Source organism: Cibotium barometz, chromosome 28 (assembly GCF_041138505.1).
Source record: "Cibotium barometz isolate CiBa-2024 chromosome 28, ASM4113850v1, whole genome shotgun sequence".
Lineage (NCBI taxonomy): Eukaryota > Viridiplantae > Streptophyta > Polypodiopsida > Cyatheales > Cibotiaceae > Cibotium > Cibotium barometz.
In genome coordinates, this window is record NC_141073.1 from 6,107,729 (window position 1) to 6,128,851 (window position 21,123).

The window sequence follows — 21,123 nt, forward strand, 5'->3', positions numbered from 1 at the left end:
CCTCCTTTAGGGGACCACTTTCCACCTTTGCTTCAACTATAAAGGCATCCTTGTATGATAGTGAATAGAGGGAGAGAAACACAGAGAGGAATGAGGATATAGTTTTTATACAATGTTGGACATGGAATAAAACACTTATAAATCTCTAATTTGAGAAACAAAAAGAGGAATGAGGATATAGCTTTTGTACAATATTGATCATGGAATAAGACACTTTTAAATTACTAATTTGAGTATGTGTTCTACTATGTCTAATCACGTTCCGCCTCTATATGTGTGTGTATTCTCACCTCAATGTGTTGATGGCTATCCACCCTGCCAACACTTCTGATATGGTGGGAAGATCTCCCAAATGAAGGAACTGTCAACCTCACCATCAACAATGGCATCAATCTCTGAAGATAAAACCAATAGCAATGGCCCCCAAGCTCTACCATGACTCTAGAACCATGTTGAACATAGAGTAGCTCGATTTATGCCATCATCATGCTCCATACTAAAACACTGGAACGGTTCAACGAGCTCACCCCAATAGAGCACAATGACCTCCGACTCACTAGACTCAGATCACTACCATCCCCAGTCTATACGACAAGCATTCAAAAAGTCAAGGCTGAAGGAAGCATCCCAACACCGAATTGCAGGCTTAGAGTTTATGCGGGATCTTACCTACCATGCCAATGAATTAGTCAAGATGAGGGAGAGATGAATGGCCTTCTATGCCAACTCCTCATGAATAGGTTGGTGCCACCTAACCTCAAATTTGGCATCATGCAAAACTATACAAGGCTCCTATACCTTAACTAGGAGGGAGGAGTAGTATACAATGTCCTTTGAACCATAAGCATGAAAGAAACCATGTAGAATCATGATTTAGCTTGCCAAATGTTCTCAACAAAAATGGAGAGAAGTAGGAGTCAAACTGTGGTGAAGAGGGCCACCATAAGTAAGTTCTAGTACGACAAGTGTGGAAGATGTTTTGAGTAAGGGCATAGGCAAAGATACTATCTATTAGAAAAGCATTTGTTCAATGCTCCATGCTCACGTTGTTAATATGGGTAATGGATGTACTCTATTTTGCAAGGCCCCCTATATGAGGAGTAGCCATTCCCAGATTAGACATTGGAGGCCAAATGTGGCTAGATGGTTAGGAGATGTCTTATGTAGATTTATCACTCTACCAAGTAGGTTGTATGCTCATGCAAGCTATGTGACCACATTAGTGAGTGCTAAATAGCAAACCGAGGACACATTATTCTCAAGTTACGAGGCATTTTTAAGGGTTGAGACGGTCTCAACAATTATGGTTTAATATGGTCCCAATTGGATGATATGGTCAGTTTGTCATTTTGGACCAAGTTGTGGGTTGGATGACATGACCGACCCATGTCTATGCTGACCCTGGGTACGTACTATATATTGACTAGTTTGGCAACCGTAGTTCATCAATCGAGCTCATGGTGTTCAAGCACTCTTGTAAGCAAGACATTGCCGACCTACGTCTATGCCAACCCTGGGTACTTACTATATATTGACTAGTTTGGCAACCGTAGTTCATCAATTGAGTTCATGGTGTTCAAGCACTCTTGTAAGCAAGACATTGTCCAAAGTCTATTTAAATCACCATTAAAGCTCCTTAGCACACAGGTGGGTAGACAACCATCAATTTATAATCAAAGTTTGCATATGCAATAATATTATTTACTCTCTACTTCTTTCTTCAATTCAATGTTTTGTATTGTGTTGATTCAATTTTCTTATTATATTGTTTGATGTGGAAAGCCTCAGATGCATATGTAGTAGTTACCAAAACCATTTGCAAAGCTAGTACACAAAGCATGGGCTTGGAGCTTGAAAAGGCAAAGGAGAGGCATGACAATGGCATATGCAATATAACAGGGAGAATCAAACATCATAAGAATAGAAGAGTTGCAAAACAATGTGGACGGACTCTATTAATAACAAAAATGGTAGCAAAAAGATATATCGGCATGGAGTGAGAATGTGAGGAGTATGATGAGGAAAATTGCTACTTTGAAGAATAAGATAAAGATGATGATGAAGTTGATTCCACACAACAAGATCAAGAAGATAAGAAGAGCCAAGCATCGCAGAAGAAGCAAGAATCCTTGAACCACATAAGGATGGCATGAGGAGGATTTCTACTTTGAAGAAGAAGACAAAAATGATGATGAAGTTAATACCACACAACAAGGTCAAGAAGATAAGAAGAGCCAAGCATCCAGCAAAGAAGCAAGCATCCATGAACCACATAAGGATGGCATGAACATCAAAGAGTAAGCTCAAGCCTTAAATGTTTTGAATCTACCAATAGTTGCAAGTGCTACTTCAAACCAACATAGCCAAGGTTGGGATCAGGAGGAAGAGAATAAGAATGTGAAAGGAATTGAGATGACACAAGAGGATAAGAGACCAAAGATAAGTCCTCAAATGCACCTACCTTTGGGTTGGGCAAATCTCATATTCAGGCACCTGTTAATGGAAATATGCAGGGCCAAAGAACAACATAGATGGTGGATCAAACTCACCCAAAACTAGACCAAGATGGTCAAACTAATGCCTTTGAAGAAAGTTCAGCAGATGTAGTTGTCTTGTGGAATAAAAGCTTAAACACCTAGGAGGATCCACCAAGTAACCCAAACAACCAATCAAATGATGCAAGTGGATCAAATTCACCCAAAACTAGACCAAGATGGTCAAACTAATGCCTCTAAAGAGAGTTCAAATGCAGTTGTCTTGTGAAATAAGAGCTCAAACACCTAGGAGGATCCACCAAGTAACCCAAACAACCAATCAAATGATGCTTCCAACAATGATGCAAGTGGAATGATCCTTCCAACATTGATGCAAGTGAAATGAACTCAAAATTTCACACAATCAAGGTGGTGACAAGAATGCTCTTGTACATGATAATCCACACACATGCATGCCGAATGTTGGAATCCGGATGGGGCCAAGTCTTCAAGGTGCTATAGTGCACGCAACACTCCCAACTTCCAACATAGCATTGGATCCACCGATGGGAGGATTTGACCCATTACTAAAGAGTCAACCAACTGGCAAATCCGGTGCTGAGAAAGCTCTTGTACGTGATAATCCACACACATGCATGCCTAATGCTGGAATCCATACGGGGCCAAGTCTCCAAGGCATTGTAGTGCATGCAACACTCCCAACTTTTGACATAGTAATGGATCCACCGATTGGAGGATCCTTGACCCATTACTAAAAAGTCGGCCAATTGGCGGATCCAACCCATTAGCTTGACTGCCTGGCAGATCGGATCCCATTAGTAAAGAGTCAACCGACTAACATATTCAACCCATTAGGAAAGAGTTATCCCATGTGCGGATCCGACCCATTAGTAAAGAGTCAGCCCATGGATGGATCCAAACTGCCACTAACTCAATCGAGATACATTGAAACATCCACATTGGAATCTTGGTTCAAATTAGATCCAAAGTGATACCTGTGTGTACAGGATTTTGAGTATTATAGAATCACTAACCACATTCCTCTTAAGGATAAAGTGGTTGGGGCCTTGTGCGATGATTCGCATGATTAGGCATGTTAGGTTTGCTTTCTCTTGGTTCTAAGAGGTCTCCTATATCCACACTTCCATGGGAAACATTATCACAAAGTGCCCTCTGTGTTGTAACATCCTGATTGGATCTGATTGAGTCTTCTTGAAGCTTAATCAAATTAAACTTATCCGATGATTTATAGTGCTGCATTTGTATGGGCATATATCTCATATTAGAGACTGAATCTATCACATGCATATGTTTTGTGTTGGGCCAAACTCAATGAACGATAAGGATGGAAGAAAGTGCATTATAGGTGTGGATGCAACTAGCATGTAGCAAAAGGGGCTTGGATTCATGTGAAAGCTGTCAACTACACAAATGTCATGACTTTTGATTTGACCAATGCATTAGAGGATGCTAATGCCGAAGATGACACCTCATGTCTACTGGAAAATCAAAACTAGTGCGTCTTGTCACCAACATTTGTACGTGGGTCCATGGATTGCCTCTTCAAAAAATACACAATTGTGGCCTTTTTATCTCTAATATAGGCACCCCAGGCTCCACCTGGATAGAATCATAGGTCGGGGAATCTTCTACAATAATCTACATAAACATAAAAAAAATGCATAACATTTTTTGTGGTGCAGAGACTAATGTCCATTGTAGTGGATACTCCCTAGTGCATAACAGTTGAATCATATAATTCAAGGGAACCACATTTTAGTAGATGTAACAACCTTTCTAGGGGGAGGATAGGTGCTAGCATGGGAAAACACCCTTAGCCACCACAACCATAAACACTTTGGAATAATCTACCAGTATTAAAAGATTCCCATTCAAGAACCTAGGAGGTTACGCGCACGATGGAATATAATACAACACAACATAACATAGTAGGTAGTTATGCAGCACATTGGAGTAGGCAGTTACCAACAAGTCATAGTAGGTTGTTTACGGAACACCATTAGTCACCTCCACTATAACCTCCTCGTACATGATAGGGAACAGAGAAAGAGAGATAAATAGAAGAGGAATGAGGATATAGTTTTTGTACAATGTTGGTCATGTAATGCAATTCACTTTTTAATGACTAATTCAAGTCTTGTGTAATGCAATTCACTTTTTAATGACTATTTCGAGTCTTGTGTTCTGTTGTGTCTAGTCATGTCCCACATCTATGTGTGTGCATTGTGTGTTGATGGCTATCTATGACTAATAACAATGTGTATTCCTTTTTGTATGTTATTTAGTGAATCTTTATACTATTTAATAAATTGTCAACTTAATGTTGAATGTTTCTTAATATGTAATGCAACACTTCTTAGCCCAACTTTGGGAGAGTACCTTCTATGAAAGCATTTAAACATATCAAAATCCATTGAACTTGCAAAATTATAATGTTGTATACAATAGTTATGATGTAGTCATTAAAAATGTAGGTTATGATTCTCATAAGGAATAGACTCTTAAGTAATTAACATTAACCACTAAGGTCTACACATTCTGTATTCTCTGTTCTGCCTTCTCGAAGATGTATTAAATTAATTCCAAAATATTACTACTACAATCCCATTGGAACATATTTAATTTGGTAAATTAATGGCTTTAGGTTGTTTGACCAGCATGCTAATAGGAAGCTTGATATTCTATTCTTGCTACATCCCATAAGACCTTTAAGGAAATGAGAAGATGGCTTTGTTGGTCTTATGGTAGTTCCCATTCTGTAATAGATTTTGCACATCCACCCTCAATTGTTATCACCACCCATATTCTAATTCTTCCCATAACCTCAATAATCTATTATTAAAGTATTCTCATCAATGTTTCTCCAAAATATCCATAATTCCATCTACTTTGTTAATTATTAACATGGTTAAAGAGATAACGCTTCCAATTTCACTTTTGGTAAATGCTAACAAAATGTGTCTTTGACTCACTAGTTAAACCAATAGCAATATATGGGCTAACTATTTTAGGCAATAGACATCACATGTTTAGAAGGGAGTGAGGAAGAAAGACTACTAACATTTTGTATGCATTCACAACTCATGCAAAGTAGCACCTTGACTCACTAGTTAAACCAATAGCAATATATGGGATAACTATTTTGGGCAATAGACATCACACATTTGGAAGGGAGTGAGGAAGAAAGACCAACATTTTGTATGCTTTCACAACTCATGCAAAGCAACACCTTGATCCCTCACCACAACATTACAGAAGAGTTTAAAACTCAATATTCTTACAAATGCCTTGTTCTTAGTATTATATACTTGAGATGCAATGCTAGGGAGACACCCTAGGTAATAGACAATGGTTACAATGGTTGGGTTTCACAAAATTATGCACTTTCCCTTGTAAAGGATAGAAGTTTGTTTGTAAAAGTGAATGACTTTAGATGGGATCTCTCTTGATGATGATGCATTATCACTAGTTCAATACAATAGTTCAATACCATGGAGTAATCACTTCCAAAGAAAACTAATAGAGTTTTGAGAGATGACTATTGGAACATGTGTGTGTTTGTGTCCAATTAATTAACAGAGTTATGAGAGATTACTATTGGCACATATGTGTGTGTTTGTGTCCAAACAACCTTGGATAAGGAAAAGATGCACCCATCTAGAAGAGTCATGTATAAAAAATGATAGAGGATCATTTTATTCATATGCAAGGTTATTTGGGAATACACGTACTCAAATTTCAATGGAGAAAATAAGGGTCTCATCACACAACTTGCTCCACATTTCTCAACATACAAATAGCTCCACATCAAGATAAGAAGAGATGTAGACATGGGAGAAGTGAGAGGCATAGGTATGCTTGTGCGTGAGATAGAGATGGGGTAGAGAATGTCATCTTGTAATGCCCAACGAACTACGAGATAATCTTACAATTCCTAATGAACTATAAGATTTGAGTAAGATTCCATTGCTACAAGTCTTTTTTCTTATCTCATACCTCTCTTCAATCCAACTCCATCTTGTTGCATCTTTTATTTTATTGCTATAAGTCTTTTTTCTTATCTCATCCCTCACTTGTCTCCGATTCCTCGTTTCTCTTACTAGTTGGTTTCATATTATTTATCATTAACATTAACATCATTGATACCCCTAAATTGACCTATTAAACTCCTTTTTGATTTATCATAAATGCAAAATTTCCCTCTAAGACATTACAAATAAACCTCCCAAATTTAGTTGCATGGGAATCTTGATCATAAGTATACAAGACTTTGACTACTAGGGGAGGGGAGGGTATATGATTATCGATGTTAATCTGGTAAGATTGTGTGAAAGAAATTGGGAAAAAATTGATCTATGGAAAAATAATATGAACTAAGCCTCTTTGAGGTTTAACACTCCCATTTCAAAATGTAATTATATTCTATGTCTTCTGGGTCATTGGCACAATGGTCTTGTTAACTAGCTTAAAGCACTAACCTTTCCAAAGTAGCTATGTCGTTGGGGACTTTTAATTATGTCGCTCATTTTTTGTGGAAAAACACCCTTATGTTGGGTTACTTGCCTTCCTTCATTTCTTATGTCACTCATTTTTTGTCGCAAAACACCCTTGTGTTGGGTTTCTAGTTGCTTGTCTCCTTTGAATGCTTTAGGGGAGCTTGTTGGGTCTCTTGGAAGCCCTTGCACCATAGAAAGAGTGCAGGAACTAGCCAATGTCATGGGGCCTTGCCTCACTACACTCGGGAGCATAAACAGCTCAAATCGAGAGGTTGATCTACCATAACCTAGACTACCATTGCATAAATGGGATGTGTCACTCACCTTATTGATTACTTGTGCTCGCATTCTTGTAGGAGAGCTTGTTGCCATGCAGCCACACTCCAAGCTTGTTGCCATGCAGCCACTCTCCAAGCTATGCTCTAACACTACCTACCGCACTTCAATGGAAGCTCGACCCTCCTCCTCTCACTCAATCACACACTCTCTCACACACACATGCACGCAAGCACACAATAGCTCAAACATGCAATAGGCAAGCAAGAAAGCAATAACATAAGAGTATAGAGAAGAAGAGCACTATATTGAATTAGCATAAAAGAATGAATGGTCACTATACACAATGACCCTTATCTTGGTCCATAGCCTAAATTTACACCTTGGGCGGCCATACTTAAAAAAATAGGTCCATGTCTATCCATGACCGCCTAGGCTTATGCAAAACCCTAATCTAATATTACAATATCCAATATTAATCCCGTGGTGCACCTTTCATAGACAAGCAGCGATCACACATATAAAATATGCAATGAAGTTGGAGAGGTGTCCGATGAGGGTTAACATGCCTCTAAGGTCGATCTCAAGATAGATGGAACTAAGACCAAAGCCTAAATGTTACCAAGTAATAACTAGAAAATTGGTAGACCAGATACCTAGCAATGCATGCAAGCACTCAAACAAAAAGTAAATGGAGAATCACATACAGTAAACAAAAGGTGAGGATGGGTTAGAATACACCTGGGCAATGAGGAAAATTATGTCCATATCGAGTTTGCACATCCCACCGCATGTTGTAATTCTGGATCTGGTCTACATGCTGGCAGCTCAATAACCTGTAAATTATACTATCTAGCAAGCTCATCATTCGATAACCATAGTGCATAAGCATGCTCCAATTCGATGTCATTTTGACTTTTCCCCTCAATAGGGTGTGCTCCATATATGTGTGTGTGTGTGTGTGTGTGTGAGTACCTTGTGGAGTAAGAGGTGCATAGTATTTTTTCTTGTCATGTGAAGCACGCAAGGATTCTTTAGTAAGAGGTGCATACTATTTTTTAAATTTCCTTCCATTAAGGAAACCAACAGTTTCAACTCCGTCAAGAGTCTCAACACGTATGGTACCTTGTGGAGTAACTTCACAAACCCTGAATGGTCCCTTTCCGGTATATTAAAGCTTTTTCTTCTCACTGCGGATGCCATACATAAGTACAAGATCCCCTACCTCTATCTCCTTGTCCTTGAGATTTTTGTCAAACCACTTCTTTCCGTGGTTCTTTTCTGTTAACATGTTTTGCACTGCAATTTGTCGCTCCTCGGTGAGTTGTTCTAAAACAAATAGCCGGTCAACCAATTCATTACCATCAAGCTTTTCACTTACAGCTACCCTTAAGCTTAAGATCATGAAGTCCTAGGACATTACTGTCTCAAGTCCATACACCATCTTAAAAGGCGTGCAATTAATTGCACTTTGTATGATGTGAGATAGGTCCATAAAGCTGCTGTGAGTTTAGACTCACAGTAAGTGCGTCGAGCTTCAATAGTATTTGTCATTATTGAAATAAGAACCTTGTTGGTGCTCTCTACTTGGCCATTTTCCTGTTTGGTAATATGGCAGTTGACCTTACAGTGAGAGATCATGAATGTGTTAGTGAGATTTGTTATTACATCATTGATAAAATGCTTACCTTGATCACTCACTAGCTCAAATGGACATCTGAAGCGTGTAATGATGTTCTCATAGAGAAACTTAGTAGTTGCCATGGCATCCGCTTTTTGTGAAGCTCTTGCTTTAGCCTATTTGGTTACATAATCTATGGCAACAATGATGAAGCATGCTTGTGTGCCACGTGCGGTAGGACTAATAGGACCAATGAAATCTAAGCCCCATTTTTTGAAAGGTTGGCTAACTTTGATAGGATGCAATGGCATTCTTTCCTTCTTTTGTGGCTTTGTACATCGTTGGCATTTGTCACATCCCTTGAAAAATAGTGAACAATCTTTGAAGAGCGTGGGCCACCAATACCTCGATTGGAGTATTTTTCTTGCTGTAACGTCGCCTACGAAGTGTCCACCAGCTTGGTGTGCTTGTTCGATGATGTATAAGTTTTCATCCTCCCTGGGAAAATGTCAGTATGTCATCCCTTACCTTTTCTATGTAAGGTTCACTCTCTTTTATTGCCAAATCTTTCCTTCTGGAAACCCATTAGCCAAAAAGTTAACGATTTTATCATTCCATTCTAGAATAGCCTCAACCTTGAATAGCATAGCATCCGGTAACTCGTCATCAAACCCAATTGGTGCTTCACCACCATTAGGTATGCAAGATAGATAATCCACCATGACATGTTTCTTGCTAGGCCTCACAACTACCATGAAATCAAACTCGAGAAGAATTAACAACCACCTTGATAGATAATCCACCATGACATGTTTCTTGCTAGGCCTCACAACTACTATGCAAGAATTAACAACCACCTTGATAGATAATCCACCATGACATGTTTCTTGCTAGGCCTCACAACTACTAGGCCTCACAACTACTATGCAAGATAGATAATCCACCATGACATGTTTCTTGCTAGGCCTCACAACTACTATGAAATCAAACTCGAGAAGAATTAACAACCACCTTGATATCCTTCCTGCGGAGCATGGTTTTTTTACTAGATACAACAAGGCTTGATGGTCAACAAAGAAAACGAATTTGTTAGCAAGAAGGTAATGTCAAAATTTCTTTACAGCATAAACCATTGCTAACTCTTCACGCTCAGTGGTGGTGTAGTTGAATTCAGTCTCATCTAGTTGTCGACTTGCAAAACTAATAGGATAGTCTATTTTGTGTTCCCCTAGCTATGCTAGGACACATCCAATTGCAAAGTTAGAGGCATCAATGTGCACATGGAAGATGAGATCCCAGTTAGGTGTTTGCAAGATTGGAGTACTGGCCAAGGCTTGCTTTAGTGCATCATAATCTTGTTGACACTCCTCTCGGTCCATATAAATACAATCAATAGCTTGTATAAAGGACAAGCTATTTCTGCATAGAAAAGAATAAACCGATGGTAGTAGCTGACATGGCCCATGAATATTTGGACTCTCTTATAGTTTATGTTGGAAATGTGGTGCCTAGATGCACAAGATTTGTGTACCAAGGGGGGGTTGAAGAGAAGCAAAACCATGTGAATCCACTCTTAGATGGTGGAGATGAGATATTAATGTGTGTGGTGGATAAAGGTGATGATGTGTCAATCTCTTGGCCATTAGCTATGTACTCAAATGCCTTTATATTGAGCCTATTGGGATACAAGAAATGAATCAAATCCATTATCTTCTTTAAGTCGTGCTTTGAGTATTGTCACAACTCTCTCTCTCTCTCTCTCTCTCTCTCTCTCTCTCTCTCTCTCTCTCTCTTGCCATGGAGTTTCACCCACCATAGCTCCCCTTCTTTTTGTCAATCATATCTCCCTAACTCTCTTTTTGGTATCGGAGCCTACGTACTTATTACAGACGTGGAGGCTCTACGACATCTTTATCTTCACATCCTGTCCAAGCCGCTGATCACACCAACCCTACTTCCTACCGACGAGAGTTCTCATTGAGGGACATGAGAATTCTGGCATTGTTGTGAATACGACTAAGAGTGTATTTCACTCTCCCCAAAGCTCACGCTTGTTGTGGAGGCCATGCCCTCTAACTAGCTCCTTGCTCTTGCCCCTGGCACTTTTGCAAGCTCAGTTCCCTGCTCGCCAACAACCGCTCCTTGCTCTTGCCTGACCGAGCCTCTGCAAGCATATCATCATTGTGGTGGCTCATAAGTACATGTTTCTTATCCTTTTTTTTCCCAATCTAATGCTATTATAACTTCAAAATCAAAAGGTTATTTTCCAGCTCATTTGCTAGAAAGATCAAATGTCTAAGAGAGTGTTCCTGTGTTGTTGGTCATAGGTCACTAAACCCAAAGTTTTTGCATCAAAATCATCATGAATGTCATTACTTTAATGTGCCATATGTCTTGAATGCAAAACCCATCATTGTCATCCTATTTGTAAAGGGTAGACATTGTCAAGAGTACCACCACATAGATGTGGACATTGGTAAGACCCCCTATTCACCATGGCCCAAGATGAAATCATCAAGTTTAATGGGGTGGGATTTCACACATGGCAGTCAAAGATCATGTATGCACTCATGAAGAAAAATCTATGGGGAATAATTCAAGGAAGGGATACTTAAGCAAGCATAGGAAGCACATGGAATGAGAAAAATGAGAGAGCATTGGGACTCATAGCACTTGCATTAGATGATGAGACATAGATGATGAGACAGTTCATCATATCGCTGGGATGGAGAAGGCCAAGGAGGCATGGGAAGAGCTAAACACATTGTTTAGTACACAAGCAAAGCACTCCAAAGTTTACTTGCTCATGTAATTGTATCAACTCAACCTAGGTAATAGTCGATCTAACAAGCCACATCAACAAGTATATAAGTATCAAACAACAACTTGCTACCATTGGTAAAGTACTTTATGATGATGAAGCTAAAGCTATTTTGCTTGCTAGTTGTAATTGTATCAACTCAACCTAGGTAATAGTCTTGATCTAACAAGCCATATCAACAAGCATAAAAGTATCAAACAACAACTTGCTACCATTGGTAAAGTACTTTATGATGATGAAGCTAAAGCTATTTTGCTTGGGCTAGTTGTGAAAGGAAAGAAGAGTATGCCAACATAGTTGAAATCTTGTCTAATAACTCTAACTTAACCTTAAATGATGTACAAGCTTCATTGCTTGAACATGAGCAAAAGATGAAAAGCAAGTATGAAAATTGAGCATCCTCATCAAGGGACTTGGCACTCTATGTTGGTAAAAGGGAATTTAAGCCTAGATGCAATCATTGTGGCAAGTTGGGTCACACAATCAACACATGCAAGTCAAAGAAAAAACCAAAGCTTGAATGCACCGTGTGTGGGAAGCTGGGACACATGGAGAGTAGTTACTGGTCAAAGAATCAATCTCAACAAGCGAATGTGGTAGAAGCCTCCTATCCAGGGGAGGACACGAAAAGACTTTTTGAAGCTATGGAATTTCACCTACCCCTTGTACCTGCTGGCACCGATGATGTAGCCATGGTAAATTGTGTAAGGCCAAGATGCCTAGTTGTGTGTGAGGCCAAGATGCCTAGTTAGGCCTAGATGCCTATGTGTTGTACCTCTCACCCAAGTGTCCAAGATGGCACCAAGGGGGCATGTTGAAAATGTGGTGCATAGATGCACAAAATTTGTGTTACAAGGGGGGGTATGAAGAGAAGCAAAAGCATGTGAATCCACTCTTAGATGGTGGAGATGAGATATTAATGTGTGTGGTGGATAAAGGCAATGATGTGTCAATCTCTTGGCCATTAGATATGTACTCAAATGCCTTTATATTGAGCCTATTGAGCTACGGGCAATGAATCAAATCCACTATCTTCTTCAAGTCGTGCTTTGAGTATTGTCTCGCAACTCTCTCTCTCTCTCTCTCTCTCTCTCTCTCTCTCTCTCTCTCTCTCTCTCTCTCTCTATTGCCATGGAGTGTCACCCACCATATCTCCCCTTCTTTGTCAATCATATCTCTCGAACTCTCTTCTGTTTGTTGGTGGGGGTATTCCAAGATGACCTTGATTTTGCTATCATCAATGGAAATCCCTTTTTCGGACACACTATGTGCCTAAGAATAACTCGGTGTTTCACCTAGAACTGGCACTTGTAAGAGTTTGAGGATATGCGATAAAATCGACAACTTTTAAACACCTTTTTTAGGCACTCTTTCCAAGACGAATGAATGCACAAATCATCCGAGAAAGCTTCAAGAAAATTTCTTAAGAAGTCCTTAAAAGCAGTATTCACATAAGTTAGTGCATTGGTTAGACCGAATGGCATAACTCTGTAGGCATATACACCATGCTCAGTGAACAAAGTTTGTTTTGGCTTGATCCTTAGGGGCGATCGAAATCTGATTATAGCCTGAGTATCCATCCAAAAAGCTATAGGGCTCCTTGCCTGCACCTCGTTTAAGCACATGTTCTGAATATGGCAAGGGGTCCGCGTGCAACATTCACTTTCTTGAGATCAACACACACTCTAAGTTTTCCATTCTACTTGGGCACAACCATAATGGGTGAGACCCATTCTGAGTATTCAATCTCATAGATGAATCCACACTCAATGAGTTTATCAATCTCTTCCTTGACAATTCTTGCATATTTGGGATTCATTGGATAGGGTCACTGTTGGACTAGTTTAACTTCGAGTACCATGGGGTCACTGTGTTGTACCACCGTTGCATGAACTCCCTTCATATCATGGTATGTCCACGCAAAGAAATTCCTATACTCCTTGAAGAGAGCTACAAGTTCAGCCTCCTTGGCCTTATTTAAGTCCTTAGCTATGTAGACAGGCTTAGGATCTTTCCCTGGTTCAGCCAAGTCTACTTCCTTAACTTCTGCAAGCCTGTCATAGACTCCTCCACTTTCACTTGTAAGGTTACATTTGGCATTATCAAACACTAACTTGTGTTTCCCTAAGGTGTATGACTTATAATGCTCAGGTGCTCGGTGCAAATCACGCTCATTTTCCTTTCCTTCATCAGCTACTTTAGCTACAGCTTTAGCCTCTCGTTCCTTTTGTGCGAGTTCATGATTTTGTTTCCTTCTAGTGGAGCGGCTTGGTTTCGGTTCATCAGAGACTTCCACTTTACCTATATCAATTGGGGGTGGTCTATAATACTAGACCTTTTGTAACTCTTCTCCCCTATAAACTTTCAACGTAAGTTAACTACACCCATGTACTGGAGCCATTAGGAGGTAGTGGTTCTTTCTTGTAGCCTTTTTTGATGTTTCACTGCATAGCGTTTACGTCTTTGCCATATTTGGAGATGCGCCTTATCATCTTGAAGAACTCCATCCCTTTCTTCAGCTTGGGAATCCATATTAGATTCAGAGCTACTCCCTATGGTTTCTTTGGACATTGTGGGCTCTATTTTTCTTGTGGTGTCTAAGGAGTTGGTGTTGCTTTCAGTCTTTGTTTTAGACTCCTCATCACTATTTGTGCTTGAACTTGAGTCATCCCATGTAGACTCAAGTTTACTATAACCTATCCCCTCAGTATCCGAAGGTAGAGCACGAATCATTCGTAAGGGAATGACCTTTGGGAGCTCCTCACCATCAGGTGTAACCCATGTAGATCCTCTAGCTCCCCAACTATCAATTGTAGCCATCATACGTATCCAGTTTAGACAATCTTCAGGCTCAACAACTTGTTTTTTAGCATCCTTATGGGTTGGATCCTTTCTTGCCCAATCTCCTCTCTACAAGTATAGCAATATTGGAATGGGGCTGAATTAGTGGTGGTGTCTGAATGGTTTTCAAAAAGTCCTCCACTACCTATGGGATGTATGCGGCCGGTCACAACCCTGATGATGGAATCATCGAATTGGAGGTAGACAAGGTTTTTAGACCAGTCATGTACCATCTTTGCTTCTCTCATGAACGAGCGTCCTAAGATTATTTCATATAATTCTTGTTGTTTGGAAAAGTACATAACAATGAAGGTATGTTTTACCCAATATTTTAGAATCTTGATCTTCAAATCTCATAGCACCCCAATAGGTTTGGCGACAGTCTCATCAGCCATCTTGACAATGATGCCCGAGACTTCTAGACGTAGCTTAGCCAGCTTCTCCAAGCATTTCTTGGTGATTATGCTCACTCCTGCGCACAACCATCTAGGACTCCCATTACTGTGATGCCCTTGGCCATAATTGGTAGTAGTGCGTTGGATTCATCACCTTTAAAATATTTTCCTAGCTTATTAAGTGGAATTTTAACCATGGATTTGGTATTTTCTTCCTTCTTTGGGGATATCGATTCAGGTATAACTCGACGTGTCTCCATTTTATATTGGGGATGTGCCTTATGCATGTCAATAAATGGTTGTAATCCAACATTGAGTTCTCCATTAAGTAGAGCTCTCATCGCTTCAAACAATTCAAGATCTTCGCTCAATTGGGTTGTTATAGTTGTATTGGTTTGTGAGGCCATAAAGTTTAACAATTTGGGGATATTTAGAGGTGTGTTCATCACCTCTTTTCCTTAAGTAGGTGCCGATGAGATTGGAAAATCCATTTTTGAGAGATGGGCTCAGCATTTTTGTATGGTAGTTGTCCCTTGAACCAATCAGGGATCAAACTATGAGAGGTGGAGGCTTCAGTGTCTTCCATGATGACACTCGACACATCTAGAGGTTTGTGAATCTCAATAGTAGGCATTAGGGTGCTAGGGTGTATAGTATTTGAGACTCTCACTTGCTTGGGTTTTGGTTCAAGCTCCTCTTGGGTTTTTGTAACTAAATCACCAAATTCTTGGTGTTGCTCAATTTCCCTCTAAGGGCGGTCAGGATAAGAGCCAAGTTTTGTCATGTGTGATTTAGTCTTAGGAATTGCATGTTCCCGTGGGGTGTCCTTCCGTGTTCTCCTAGTTTAGGAGGGTATTTTCCTCCCTTGTTCAGAATCAACCCTTGTGTCCAAGGAGTCTCAGTCCTCATCTAGGTCCTAAGGAGTCTGAGTCCTCATCTAGGTCCTAAGGAGTCTGAGTCCTCATCTAGGTCCTAAGGAGTCTGAAGCTGGCTCTTAAGGTGTCCCAAGATTTGTTTTTTTGGTTTCCTTTAACTTTTCATCCTTCACGGACTTTTTTCTCCTGTTTTTCTTCTAGATTCTGCTACTAAGGCTACAGATCATTGCTCGAGAACATGTTGGTTTTGGGCCTGAAGAGCCGGGTGATAGCATTCAACAGTGTGTGATCTAGATTTTTAAGGATCAGCCTTTGAGTTTGATTACTTACCCCAATCATGTTTAGGGGTGTGATGATGGGTCCTATTTATGGACTTGTCACCACAATCTTGTTGGGGTAGTTCTTAATCCAATGATCTATGCCACGGTAGCTGGTGGCATGTTTGAGGAGATTGCTTGGTTGAGATGAGGAAACTTAAGAAGGCACTTCGAAAATTGATGGAGACCTAGAAAGTGGTAGCATTGAAGAGGTATTCTTCTAGCTATGGCACTAATGTCTCGGCCCCTGCGCATTGCAGCCAAGTTGGTAAACTGGCTTGATTCCCCCTCTGCCATCCACTACATAATAGTCAAGAGGATGAAGCTTTGTGGGGTCCTCAAAGAGGTGGGGGGTGGGTTCAACATCTACCTCATATTCTTGGTAATCAATAGGCTCCTTGAGGCTTACTTGATTAAGAGGTGTGATCCTCGAGGGAGATGGTTGAGGTCCCAAGACTTGTGGAGGTAACGACACATTTTGTGCATTGCAATGTGTTGTTATGTCGTTTGATCCGATTGGGTTAAGATGTTACTAGAGGCATTATGGCTCGTGGTTGCGATGGGGTTAGTAAAGCCAATTGTTGAGGTCTAGATGCATTAGCAAGGGTTTGCAAATGTGGCGACACTGTGAGGCCTCATGACATAACGTCCACAAAAGGTATAATTACCATTATAACGTGCCCTTAGAATTGGACACTCACTGGTTGAATGTCCTTTTGCCAGCAAATTGAGCATCATTGAAGCTCTTGCCTTGGGTACATGTGTACTTTTTTGGGGGCTTTATCGACCTTCATTTTTCTTTCATGAAATTCATTAAATTCATCTCGAGTAAAGTGTCGCCTTCTTGGAGGCAATAGATTTAGAATCTCATGCTTTAGCTCCTTTGACCATGAGATTATCCTCTAGTTGGATGGCATTTGTTGTGACTTCATCCCATATAGTGTTCCCTCTAATGACTAAGCCATTATAGATCGCTTTATAGTTGAGTCCGTGAACCTATCCAAGAATTGATTATTCGAGTAGCATTCATGTGAAAGGCAATGAGAGTTCAAATGCTTGAGAAGATGGCTAATAATATCTCTAACCGGCTCCTCTTCCTCTCTCTTGGCTTTGTGTAGTTGGGAAGCTACACCCCATAAGACTCCTTCATGTACAAATTTCTTCAAGAACAATCTCCTAAGAGCAGTGAGGTTCAAGCGTTCCTTGACCCGCAGAGTTCTATACCAATCCCTTGCCTTCCCGTCTAATGTTAGAAAGGCATTGGTCTTGGAAACCTCATTTTGTTCTCCTAGCGCCTCACACGCTTGATCAAAAACTTTGAAATTCCTCCTAGGATCACCATCGCCAGTGAACTTGTGGGTTAGCTTGGGTATCTGAGCAGCCTTCCCATGGATCTGTCGACCACCATCTCTCACAACACAGCTGCTATGCCTTCCGCTACCACTCTTCCCGGGCCTATGCAAAAGCAACTGGGTCTGTGGGTAGAGCTAGTGCTACCATAACTGGAGCAATGATAGGAGAAGGTGGAGGTGCAACATGTGGCACTGCATGAGGGTGCATTGGTCTAAACGGTGGTGGAAGTAGATGTGCAACATAAGGCATGTGCCCTACCAGTGCCCCAATAGGTGCTCTAGCTATGTGGGCATTAGGTGTAGTTCGTCTTGTAGCAGCAGGAGCTGGTAGCCCACTTACTCTAGGGAGGGGACGTGTAATGGGTGCACTAGAATAAGATGTGACCCCTCTAGGAATGGTTAAACTAGATATGCCATGCACAGGGGGCTCCATGTCTGAAGTGGTATTGGCTACCGTAGAGTAACCATGGGTATGTGGCTCATAGGCAATTCTACATCAGTCCTAGGTGCCATAGTTGATGCAATGCCATTCAGTGGAGGAGGTAGTGAATTAGTATTATCTTGGGCGAGGGCAGCTCTGGAATCTAAGAATGTGAAGCTCATGTTAGTCTACCCTTGAGTCCCTATAGCATGGCCTTGTGGGTTAGAGGATGTGGGTTGGTCCATGGTATCGCCAGGTGAGACTGCAAAAGTAGGATCCATTGGGCTCACAAGAGGTGTTAGCATTTCTCTCATTGTGGGCATCCTTGCTTTAGATGTCCCAACTTGCACCATGGGTCTTTGGATTCTTTCATGTTCAATGACCCCATATATACAATCGCAAATACCCTACAACCATTCCTCCTTTGTTGTGGCTTCGCATATCGATTGGACAATTCCTTCCCAACTAATGCTATACGCTTGGCCTATGGCAAAATCCACAAGAGTCTTTGTGGATGCGTCATACTCCCAATCATTTGTGAGAAGACGTTGATCCATGATTTGCATGCCTAGCTCTTTCCTGGAGGTAGACGCAATGTTATTCTTTGTATCGAGACTATCGGGCACTACTTGTTGGTGGAGTCTTGGCATGGGACTCGTATTGTGATGATCAGGCTACTAATCGTTGATGTGCCAATTGCAAGTCTCTTCCTCCTTTTCTCTAGCATCTTGGATCAATTCCTCTACCGTTTGCACTTCTCCTAATGTTCTACCATCCGGCATAAGAACTTGTGCAGGGGGTAGTTCGATGGTTACAGCAGGTGCAATAAGAGCTGCATGGATAGGGATATCAACATGAACGCTCCATGCTTGCAACAATGATGAGAGTACACCAGGTGTCTCTCTGGAGTTAACCTCAACTCCTTCATCAGATGGCTTGTAGGTTGTAAGGTTTGGCTGAATTGAGCCCCGACCTTTGAAGTAGCTAGCTACTTCAGAGGTTTGGCTTAATTGAGCCCGGACCTCTGAAGTAGCTAGCTACGCGACCAAAAATACTAGTGGTTGGCTTGGCTTGGCTGGTGAGACATGGTTAGGGTTCTCACTTTTTGGGGCTGGGGATCCTTCCATTGAGTCAAAATCTGAAGATGTCTCACTGGTCCCTAGTAGAGGTCCTTGTACATGCTAAACTGAGTTCTTACCAAAGGTCCTAAGCCCAATGTACGCTGATACATACCTAGTTCGATAGATGCCCTATCGTCTATTTTGACCTCTAATACATGCCCAGATTATAGGTGCATGTGATTATAGAGTGCAAGAAGGTCCTACAGATGCCCTAGACAAGTTTGGGAATTTTTAAAATGTTTTTTATATAAAAAAGATTATTTTTTTTTTGGATTGGCCAAAGTTTTTTTAAAACACATGTTTTGTTTTTCTTCACTCATCTAGCACCAAAAATAGTGTACTTTTTTCGGGTGGGTCAAGTATTGCAGGCACTGGCTCCCATAGTTAAGCTCCTTAACTATGTAAAATTGTAATTTTTTGGGTGTCGCACAAATTGCATCAATGTGATCACAATAGCCTAAAATATATAATAGGCAAGTTTGTGCGAGCAATTTTTGAAAAAAAATCTATTTTTACCTTTTACCTTTCCCCTTCACCTTTTCCCTTTTTACTTTTCACATTTTATTTTTTATTTTTTATTTCATATATTTATATATTTTATATTTTTTACATTTCACTTTTACTATTTACTGTTTGTAGTTTCACTGAAAAGGGGGTTTTCCTAGAATCTTTGACTTGGGGCTTGCACACATTAAATGCGTCCAACCACACAATAATTTTTTGGAAATTTGTGGCTAGTGGCCTAAAAGCCTACACTCATTAAATGCGGCCAATGAATTAAGAAGCCCTGAATTAGGGAGAGGATTAAGTGTAGTTAACCCGTGTTAATTACACTAATGCAAAAATGCAAAAAAAATGTAGAAAACATAGAAATTTTTGTGAACGCCAAATCCTCCCCTAATTTCTGTTATTATCCCAATTTCTCCACATAAGGAGTCAAAATTGGGATAAACCCTATGCTGGGAAACCAATTCTATGGTCTGTTTTACCCAATTCTTTCCAGTTGATGCTCAATTTGACTATTTTTAATTTCAAAATTGAAAAAACATGCAAAAACCAAAAAATACAGAATTAAAAAATCGGACTTGCAATTGAAATGTAAAAGAGTAATTAATCTAAATGAACTAATTGCAATACTCATAGGAAATGAAAAATAAGGAGAAATTGGACAATGTGCAAGAATTTGAACAAAGTGTAAAAATTACAAAAATGCAGAATTTGCAGAAAATCAACTAGAATGCAAACATTGCCACAAAATGGACACATTTCCATCTATTCATTTCTACCCTTCACACGAAAACAAAAAACAGTATTCAAAGATACACACACATGTATTCCAAATGCATTGTGGCACAGTGGTGCCACCCATTTATGGGAAGCCCTTGCACCATAGAAAGAGTGCAGGAACTAGCCAATGTCGTGGGGCCTTGCCTCACCACACTTGGGAGCATAAACAGCTCAAACCGAGAGGTTAATCTACCATAACGTAGCCTACCATTGCATAAACAGGATGTGTCACTCACCTCGTCGATTGCTTGTGCTCGGATTCTTGTAGGAGAGCTTGTTGCCGTGCAACCACACTCCAAGCTCCACTCCAACGCCACCCATTGCACTCCAATGGAAGCTCGACCGTCGTCCTCTCACTCAATCACACACTCACTCTCTCACACACATGCAAGCAAGCACACAATAGCTCAAACATGCAATAGGCAAGCAAGAAAGTAATGGCATAAGAGTATAGAGAAGAAGAGAACTCTATTGAATTAGAATAAAAGAATGAATGGTCACTATATACAATGACCCTTATCTCGGTCCATAACCTTCACACCTTGGGTTGCCATACTTAAAAAATAGGTCCATGGCTATCCATGGCTACCTAGGCTTACGCAAAACCCTAATCTAAGAATACAATCTCCAATATTATTGATCACATGGCATGCCTTTCATAGATAAACGGTGATCGCACATGTAAAATATACAATGATACTGGAGAGGTGTCCGCCGATGTGAGGGTTAATAGCCTCTCTCTTGCACACAAATGTTACAAGGGGGAGAAGCAACCTCTCTCTTA